This window comes from Pistacia vera, unplaced genomic scaffold (assembly GCF_008641045.1).
Source record: "Pistacia vera cultivar Batoury unplaced genomic scaffold, PisVer_v2 Contig320, whole genome shotgun sequence".
Classification (NCBI taxonomy): domain Eukaryota; kingdom Viridiplantae; phylum Streptophyta; class Magnoliopsida; order Sapindales; family Anacardiaceae; genus Pistacia; species Pistacia vera.
The window spans coordinates 2,141,780-2,152,689 of record NW_022196136.1 but is presented as its reverse complement, the minus strand read 5'-3'; positions in this window follow the sequence as shown (position 1 = coordinate 2,152,689).

Genomic DNA, 10,910 nt, shown 5'->3' with positions numbered 1-10,910 from the left:
TATTATGGAACATATGATGAAACAAGGCAATGCCCATATTCATTTGCTAACTTCCTGGAAAAACATGGCATATGTGCCCAATACAATATGCCAGGTACACCACACCAAACAGTGTAACAGAAAGGCATGATCGTACCTTATTGGATATGGTTAGAAGCATGATAAATAATTCATCTTTACTCATGTCATTGTGGACTTATGCATTAAAAATTGTCGTGTGCTTGTTAAACAAGGTTCCTAGTAAGGCAGTTCCTAAGACTCCTTTTGAACTGTGGACTAGTAGGAAACCTAGTTTAAGACATCTGCATGTTTGGGGTTGCTAGGCAGAATCAAGGATATATAATCCACATGAAAAGAAATTGGATTCAAGAACAACCAGTGGTTTCTTTATTGGTTATCCAGAAAAGTCTAAAGGTTATAGATTTTATTATTCTAGCCATAGTACAAGAATTGTTGAAACTATAAATGATAGGTCCATAGAAAATAATGAAGTAAGTGGAAGTTCAAAACCACAAAAAGTGGAAATTCAAGAAGTTAGGGTGCAAGTTCCTTTACCCTCAATTTCTCTTAAAGTTGTTGTTCCTCCTATTGTTGAACAGTTAAATAGTAGGCAAAAACAACAAATGAATGATCAGCCAACCCACAATGAAAATAATGTTGATGAACCTACATTAGGTGAACCACAAGAAATAGTATTAAGGAGGTCTCAAAGACCAAGAAGGTGTTATTTCTGAGGACTACGCGGTATATCTACAAGAGTCATAATTTGACTTAAAAATTGAGGCAGATCCAGTTTTGTTTTCACAAGCGATTGAAAGTGATAATTCTACTAAATGGATAGATGCCATGAAAGATGATCTAAAGTCTATGGAGCAGAATGATGTTTGGGACCTTGTTAAATTGCCTAAAGGTTGTGAAAGAGTTGGATGTAAATGGGTTTTTAAAACCAAGTGTGACTCAAATGGCAATATCGAACGAAACAATGTCAGACTTGTTGCCAAAGGTTTTACACATAAAGATGGTATTGACTATAAGGAAACTTTTTCACTAGTTTCTAAGAAAGACTCTTTTAGAATTATTATAGCTTTAGTAGCTCATTATGATTTAGAGTTGCACCAAATAGATGTGAAAACTGCCTTTCTGAATGGGAATTTAGAAGAAGAGGTTTATATGGATCAACCTAAGGATTTTACCATTGAGGGAAAAAAAACCATGGTGACAAGCTTCCGCCAATGGTATCTTAAGTTTAATGATACCATCACTTCTTTTGGATTTAAAGAAAACGTTGTTGATCGGTGTATATATCTGAAAGTCAATAGGAGTAAGTTTATAATTTTGGTTCTGTATGTTGATAACATTTTGCTGGCTACTAATAATCTTGACTTATTACATGAGACCAAGAAATTTCTTTCTAAGAAGTTTGAAATGAAAGATATGGGAGAGGCATCTTATGTGATTGGGATAGAAATATTCCAAGATAGATCACAAGGACTGTTAGGGTTGTCCAAAAAAATATACATTAGTAAAGTTCTCAAAAGATTTAGAATGGAAAAGTGCGCATCACGTGTTGTTTTAATTCAGAAAAGAGATAAATTTAGCCTTTCGCAATTTCTAGGAAATGAATTGGAACGCAAACAAATGGAAGGGATTCCATACGCGTCAGTAGTTGGGAGTTTAATGTATGCACAAACTTGTACTAGGCCAAACATCAGTTTTGCTGTTGGAATGCTCAGTCGATATTAGAGTAATCCAGGGATGGATCACTAGAAGGATGTGAAGAAAGTTCTGAGGTACTTGCAAGGAACAAAAGATCATATGCTTACTTATAAGAGATCTGATCATCTCGAGGTGATTGAATATTCAGATTTAGATTTTGTTGGGTGTGTTGACATAAGAAAATCCACATTTGGCTATTTGTTCCTTTTAGCTGGAGGAGCTATATCATGAAAGAGTGCGAAGCAGTCTATTATTGATGCATCCACTATGAAAGCTAACTTGTGGCTTGTTTTAAGGCAGCAATTCAAGGGAATTGGTTGTGGAACTTTATTTCAGGACTTGGAATAGTCGACAGTATTGTCAGGCCGCTGAAAATTTATTGTGATAATTCCGCAGTAGTCTTCTTCTAAAAAAATGACAATTATTCCAAGGATGATAAACATATGGAATTGAAATACCTTGCCATTAAAAAGAAGTTCAGAAACAAAAGGTGTCAATTGAACATATTGACAAATCTCATGATTGCGGATCCAATGACTAAGGGATTGACTCCTAAGACATTTATTAGACATATCGATAGGATGGGCATTATTAAGAAATTTTAATGACTTTATAAGATTTTGATGTAATTGACATTTGGAGCTTGATTATGTATTGTTTATGATATTTATGGATATCTTGTTCATATTATTATTTGTATATACATAAATTACTTTAAATGATTTGATAGGGTTTGGTCTCTAATAGAGACATTATGGTGGACCATTATGTAATTTTTACTTATAGGTAATGTTAAGCAGAAAGCTAATATTGTGCTACCTGGAAGGGACTATATGTTGATTTAATGACACTGAACCACCATGACTCATATTAGTCTATACTTAATAATGACATTATGATTTGACCAATATTTGAGATATTATAGTTTTATGTTATGCGCATTGTGTTTTATTTATTAAACTATGAAGATTTATTCTGTCATATGGGCCAAGTGAGAGAATGTAAATTAAAATTAGATGTGGCTCATTAATATATAAATAATATTATTATGGTTTAATAATAAATTGAATATTATCCAATTATTATTTTAACAGTTACACACATTAATGAAACGTGTAGTTGAGGGAAGTTTATTTCCTAGAAACTTGATCCTCTCTCTCTCCTTATTAAAGAAAGTTAAAACGTATTTTCTTCATCCATTAGCAAAACAAAAGTTTGGAAAATTAAAGAGTAGAAAGGAGAGAGAAACCAGTATTCTTAATCAAAGAAATCATCATCAACTAGTATCATGACTCAGGTTATGTCTTTTCTAATTAACAGTTTATTATTGTTTTATAACATGTAAAATTCTTGAAATTCAAAGATCATGTAATTTAATGTTTTATGTAAACTTATTTACAATGAATGTATACAATTTTCAGTTGTATTTCAAGTTAACTGATTTACTCATTCATAGCATTAATAAATTTGATTAAGTAAACGTCTTTAACTATTTAATTAATTAATTATCTAAATATATTATAAAATTTACTAGATACATTATATTTTATGTCAGACAATATAAGTAAATCAAATCATTATAATTTATTATAATTCTCTAGACTTTTAAAATTGTTACGGTTTCAAAATGTTATATATGTACGACTAATAAATTTGACTTTGTTGTTACAAATACAATAATCAAAATTGAAATATTTCAATTTATAAAATATTGTATAATAAATTAATAATTATTTTGTAACATAAAATATTGTATAATAAATCAAATAATTATTTTGTAACATAAAATATTGTATAATAAATCTATTTATGATATGCATACCAAAATCTATGACGGTAAGTAATCTCAATGTCGGAAAAGAATTTATCAAAATCTTATTAGTTTTATTTTAATGTTTATAGTTTCATTTATAATATTGTGGACTGTGTTTGGTAGAGTATTTAGAATAGTATTTTTGAAAAAGTTGAATTGGGTTGTTATTACTAGAATAAGATTTGAATTTAAAAATGTGTTTAGTAAATTTTTGGAAACATTTTTTGAAAATATTCAAATCCCTACATTTGTTAATTTAGCTAAATACCCCCTACAATAAAAGTTTTAAAATTAACAAAAACACATCCACTCACCCATTAAATGTTGGCAGTCGGCCACCACTGCGAACAATGGCCGAAAGTCATCAGGATGGTACACTACCAGCTAGATCTGGCCTGTAGTGTGTTGATCTGACCAAAAATTGTCAAATTTACGGTCAAAGATCTGGCTGTTGATGACCAAATCTGGCCGTTAACGACGACCATATCTTGGTTGTCATTTGTTCATCAACGAAAACCAAGATATGGTGGTCCTTGACGACCAGGTGTGGCCAGATTTGGCTGGTATGCGTTGATTTGGCCTTTTTTGGCCAGATACATGGTGGATCTGTCGAAAAAGGCCAAATCGATGCACACCGGCCACAATTAGCAAGTCGTGCATCATTCCTGCAGATTCTGACCACCTTCTGGTGATGGTGGCTAGCTGCCGGGAATATGCGGGTGGGTGGGTGGAGGTGTTTTTGTTAATTTATAAACGTTTATTGTTGGAGGTGTTTAGTTAAATTAACAAACCTAGAGGGTTGAAAAAAAATCTAAATATTTTGAGTTGAATAGAATAAGATTGGATTTTGAAAATATTGAAACAAATATATATTTTGGATATGATTGGATAGGAAAGTATTCATAATAGTGAAACAAACACAGACTTGAGTTTGCAATATATTATTTTAAGTTTCAAAAATTATTCAACTATTTATAGGTTTCAAGTGTGGTTTGGTAAGCATCAAACTCAATTTTCTAAGTTTCAAAAACTATATTTTGAGTTTCATATATATTATCGGAGGTTTTAAGTACTATGTATAAATATTAAATAAATGTTAGAGGTTTTAAGTACTATGTATAAATATTAAATAAATGTTAAAGTTTTCAAGTGTGACGTTATAAGTTTCAAAAGAAATGTTTTTGGTTCAGGTTTTTTAAGATTTCAAATTATATGTTATAGGTTTCACGTTTTATATTGTCAATTTCATGTATAAGATTCTAGTTTTCAAGTATTATTTATAGTTTCAAAATTAACACAAAAAGTTTCAAGTATAACATTATTAATATCAAAGTCTCTTGAATTTCAAGTTTACCGGTAATGTTTTCAAGTTTTATTTATATGTTTCAATCCCAAGTTGAATGTTTCAAATCTATTGTTATTAGGTATCCGATCTTGCTTTAAAATACAATGTTATTTGTTTCATGTTTTACATATCATATTTTAATTAAATTGTTTCAGTTTCAAGTCTAATTTCTAAATATACTCATATTATTTATTATTATTATTATTAGTATTTGCACCAATCTTGATTGCTTCTAGAACTAATAAATATCAACCCTTCTGCATAGAATCATAGACTCAGTATGAGCACATTTCATAATAGTAATATTTGATTTATTAGTAATTCTTAATTTTAATATATATATTTAAATAAAAAAGTTATTTTCACTTAAAATCAGAAGTAAACATTTGTTGATAAAAATTATACATATTTTACCGATACATTTATTAAATTTTAATTATCTAATATGGATGTTATGATATAAAATATAAATATGATTATACAATTTATTATTTGGATCCCGTTTATTGAAGTTAAATATATAGCTTAAGGAAATCAACTAACTTGGTCCAATTTTGGGATGCTATAATTTCCAAGTTAACCATTTAGGGCTTATTAATAATAATTAGTTTCAAACAAATTTATAGCATTTTATAACTTCACTTCTAAAATTATCATGCTCTTTAAATGTTATAAGTGTGGTAAATTCAATTACATTATTTTAAATATGATAACCAAAATAAACATATTTTAGTTCATAAAATAGTTTTATAATAAATTACAATATATATTTATTAACCTTAATTTATTTAAATAAGTATTAATATATATAGACGGTAAAATCTACGGTTGATTCGAGCAAGGTTGATCATGTGAGGACGAGACCACTAACAACACGTAGACCTACAAGGACAAAGAAAGCAAACATGAAGGCTCTAGGGACACCCGTGTGGTGTCTACCGTAAACACTTTGAGGCTCAAGTCAGCACAGTTGAAGGGAATATTAAAGTGAAGGCTAAGAGCGGGAAAGAGTTTATCGAGAGTGTTTGGCTAAGGCAAGACTATCGGCGTAAAGTGGCTAGAACACGACTTTACGGCGACTAAGGGAGGTAAGGTTAGTCGGAACTAAGCTTTACAGCGGGAAAAGGCGGCGTTCTTAAGAGCAAGAATTTTGAGAGCTATAGCTATGGATTGTATGTGAATGTATACTGAGAGACTTGACCGTTGCTTATATAGTGAGCTCAGGAGGTTTGATTCATAGTAGAACTTTGAGTTCTATAAGTTTAGGAGTTCCAGTTAATATGAAATTCGTAATGTCTATCCCTATAGAAGTAGAAACACTAGTTCATGTAAGATTATAAATCTTGGATAAACTAGGAAGTAAGTAGGACTTTGAGTCCTATTTTGGAGTGAACATGGGCTAATGGACTGGAGCCCAATTTAGCTTAACTTGTAAACTTGTCCAACTCGTAGAATGACCCAAAACGTAAGTTGGCCCAGTTCGTATGGTTGCCTTGATCATTGAGTGATTCAACTCGTAAACTAGCCTAGCTCGTGGAGATGACTGACTTGTGGTGCAATCCAGCTCCTAGAATGGGCTGACTCATAGAATGAACCTCCTTACCAAGTTGGGCATCCCATTGGATGGTCAATCTTCAAGATGAATTTAAGTGTGGGTCCAATCAGAATTGGATAAGACATTAAGTTGTATTATAATGTATTTCGTTATGGGGCTACAATGTCCAATACGATTTTTGGCCGATAAATATTATATGAATTTTGCAATTTTTATGATATTAGTTCAACAACTTCATTAATTGACTTATATCCTAAGTGGTATATATATATTCATATCTAAAATAGTATTATGTGATGCAAAAGTCAGAAATAAATATGTCTTTCTTTGAATTGTTTTACCAGTTATAAGTTTCTTAAGATTTTTAGTTAGAATCCTAGTTAGTAAAAAAGCGTATTATACGGAATTATCGGACAGTTGTATAATTCGCGTATAAAACACGTATACGTATTTTCCAAAATTTGCCAAATTATACGTGTATTTTAAGCTCTCCCGAATTATTCGGAATTATTGAAAAAAAAAAAAAAAAGGTCACCCCAAAACGACGTCGTTTGTGGGTTTTTACTAAAAAATAAAGCAGATCTGGTCTTCAGTTCTTCAGTTCTTCTGTTCTTCTTACTTCAGCTCTTCTTCCTAATCTTCACGTTTTCAGCTTTTCATCTCTTGTTCTCTTTCCAAGCTTCAACTTCAAGTTCGGGACTTCAAGGTACACACTTAACACTTGTCTCTTCTCTTTTGTGGATTGATGGATTTGCTATGGTAATGATTGCTGGATTTGTTTGAAACGTGGTTCTTCTTGTGAGGAGTATGGTGTTTGATATTTCTGTTATTTTCTTACGAACTTTTTCTATTTGGATTGTTTTCTTTACTGGGTAGTTAACCTTTTTTTGGGTATTGTATTTCTGGTATGATATGTTTTGCTGTTTGATGATTTGCTTATAATCCTGCATATTTTTTGGGTATTGTATTTCTTGTATGATTCTGAATTCATAAATACAAGTCTTTGGGATTTTGTCTTCTCTGTTTGCTCTTGTTTGTAAACCATCAGTTGTGAGGGTTTGTTTCTGCGTATGGTTTTGTTATGAATTCTGCACTATTTGAGTGATTCTTTTGTTGGGGATCTTCCAAAGATTATGGGTATAAGTTACTGACCATGGAGAACAAGTGCGCAATCAAGAAAGATGTTACTGAACAAGTATAAAATTTAGAGAAAAATATTTCATTCTATATAGCAGAGTACCCTGAAAAATTTGGAAGTTATATTGTTAAAAAAGAAGTGACTGATAATTAATGCTTACTGGAAATTGTATCCCATCAGAAAAAGTAGTCCAACAGTTCATTTGATTTGGCTGTATAAAGAAAGGTTCTGAAAGATTTTCAGACATATATCTAATCTGATCCTTGAAAATGCTTTAGTTCCTTGAGAAAAAAGATTATTAGATTGCAGAAAAGCAGTGTGAGTAATGCTATGCAGACCATATGGTAAATGAGATCTTAAACGCAGTGCATTTGATCTAATGTTGTAGCAAAAATAATGTAAGTTGCATCTGTATACAAGACTGTAAACTCTTTGATATATCTTCACTGCTGTTCTGATTAAGCATAGAATTGGATTATTCTTCAAGAAAATCTTCATAGCCACATTATTCATGTTTGCATTTTCGCAGCCTTGTTTTGAGAGAATAGAAGAATCAAAATTTAGTTTTATTTTTTAGTAATAATAAATATATAGGAATATTGAGTGTGTGGGTTTCAAACTTTCTGTAGTGCATAATTGGAATATAGCTGGAAAAGCAAGAATATATCAGTACCAAACATCAAGTGGGTCTGCCTCATAATTATTCAAAGTAGAGAAATTAAGATGATTAGATGGAAAAGCAAGAATATATCAGTACCCTATGTATTATTCATGTGTATGTAGACATTGTCGATTAAATAAACCTTTGCCCCTTCATTTTTCTTTGATTGCCTCATCTGCCTATTTAAAAATCCATTAAAAATCAAGAAGACTTGGGAAATCAATTAAGCAACTTTATTTATGTGAAAGGGGACTATTTTGTTTGTTCATGCATGTGAGAGGAAAAAAACAGCACTTTGTGATTTTCTTTCACTCATAACAGCATCTTTCTTTCCCATAATTTCTATCACTTGATAGATGAATGGCTAGCTGGGGAATATTGTATTAGGAGAAATAATTGCAACCAATCACAAGTTGTATGATCAGATAATGCTCATTAATTGTAGTGTGGGGATAGAGTAAGGTCACTAGAAGTTGAAATTTTTATGCGCCTTTAGATGGAAAGATATTGCAGATATAGCTGTATTTTTTACTTATTTTTGTCTCTTATGCGCATGAACCAAATCATAATTTTGTGGAAAATGTAATAGTCTTTATTGCGAATTATTCTGAATAATGATATATTGAAAGTTGATTCTAATTTCTAAATTAAAGATGATTATTCTAAATACAATGCATAGGAAATAAAAGATTACATGCTATAATGCGTAGGAAAGAAAAAAAGATTATATGCTAACTTTTTTTCTTTTGTATTTGATGATGTTCTTTTTATGTTCTGTAAATACAGACTCAAATCAATATGGTACGAAAAAAAGATAAAATTTGGGAGCATGTTGAGGAGCTCCAAGGGAATAAATGGAAATGTAATTTGTCAAAAAGTATTAGTGGGGGGGGCTTACAGAATTAAAGCCACTTGTCTGGAATTACTGGCCATGATGTTGAGATTTGGAATAGTCAATCATGAGACAAGCATGTGCATTCGTAGCACTGTCTGGAAGTGGAAGTAACAAAAAATTAAAAAGTTCAGCGGTTCTTCTAGCTTTAAACTCTAATGATCATGAGGAGGAAACAGATTCACCATTTTCATTACTTTCTAAGGGTAGCCAAAGACGTCAAAGTCAAGCATCTTTACTAGAAATGAATAAGAAAAAAGACAAGGAGTTGTTGATAAAATGCTTGCGAAGTGTTTTGTGGTGAGACAATATGCTTTAATGTTGTTCAAACTGGTGCTTTTGGAGATTTGTCAAGGCAGTGGCTGAATATGGTGCAGGATACAAGCTTCCACTCTTATTCAACTCTTCAAACTAAGTTAATTCCAGAATCTAGAAAATGTGTTGTGAGTATGTTGCTATGGTGGAAGCATTCTTGGGATACATCTGGATCTGGTTGCACTATAATGTCGATAATGGACTGATATAAGGCATCGATCTTTTATTATCTTGTGGCATATTCACCTGGTGGTGCAGTGTTATAAAATCATTGGATGTTTTCGAGAAAGAAAAACTGGGATTTATCTGAAAGAAATTGTTGTTTCTGTTATTGAATCAATTGGACAAGATCATGTTGTGCAATTCATAACTGTAATGGTAGCAATTTCACATCTGCTAGTGACATGCTCATTGGATTGTATCCTGAATGTATAAGAAGAGGTGTGTGCTCATGGAATTCAGCTTCTTTGAAAGACATATATGAAGAAGTTAATTGGGTAAAAGTTGCCACAGATGAAGCAAGAATAATAGTTATGTTATGACACGGTACACAGTTCTTCATGCAGCAATGAAAGAGTTCACCAAAGATAGACAATTAAGACAACCTTGTGCCACAAGATTTGCTTCAAATTTTTTAATGCTTCAATGTGTTGGATTTGGAGAATGAACTTCGACTCTTGTTGCTTCATCTGAATGGAGGGGTTTTGATTATTGTAAGACCGAATCAGGTAAAAGGGTCACTGAAATTGTTCAGAGTGATTTTGGGCTAGAGGAAGGGAGGTTATAAAAACCATTGAGCCATTGGTCGAGTTCTTCGTTTGGTTGATGGTGATGGATCTACTGCTGGTTACTTATATGAAGCAATGACAGGGCAAAAGTTGCAATCAAAGAAAGATGTAAAGTGAGGCAAGCAAGTATGAGAGAATTTGGGAATTGTTTGAGAATCGTCGGGGTCAACAACATCATTCATCCTATACAGCTGCAGCTGCCTTTCTAATCTAGCTTACTTTTGCTCACAAAATTTTAGAGAGGATAGGGAGATGAAGATGGCATCAATTTCATTCATGAAAACCTGCTTCTAATAGAAGAAAAGCATCCATTTATGAGAGAGGTTCAGTTGTATGTAGTAGGCCAGTACCTTATTTACTGCAACGGACAAAAACGATGTTACAAACAAGTCATCCTCGTAAGGTGTTTAAAAAATTTCAATATCTTTATGTACATTGCTTTTCTCTTTATATTCAAGAAAGTTTTATGTCATTTGCAAGAATATGGTGGGATTACAATGGGGATGATTTCCTGTGCTCAAGAAGTATGCCATCGAATTCTGAGGCACCTTGTAGCGCTTCATCATGTGAGAGAAATTGGAGTGCTTTGAAGCTGCTCAAACAAAAAAAAAGGAATAGGTTGTCACAATGAAATGCTGACACACTTGTGTATGTGAGGATGAACACGATGATGATGGATAATTCACT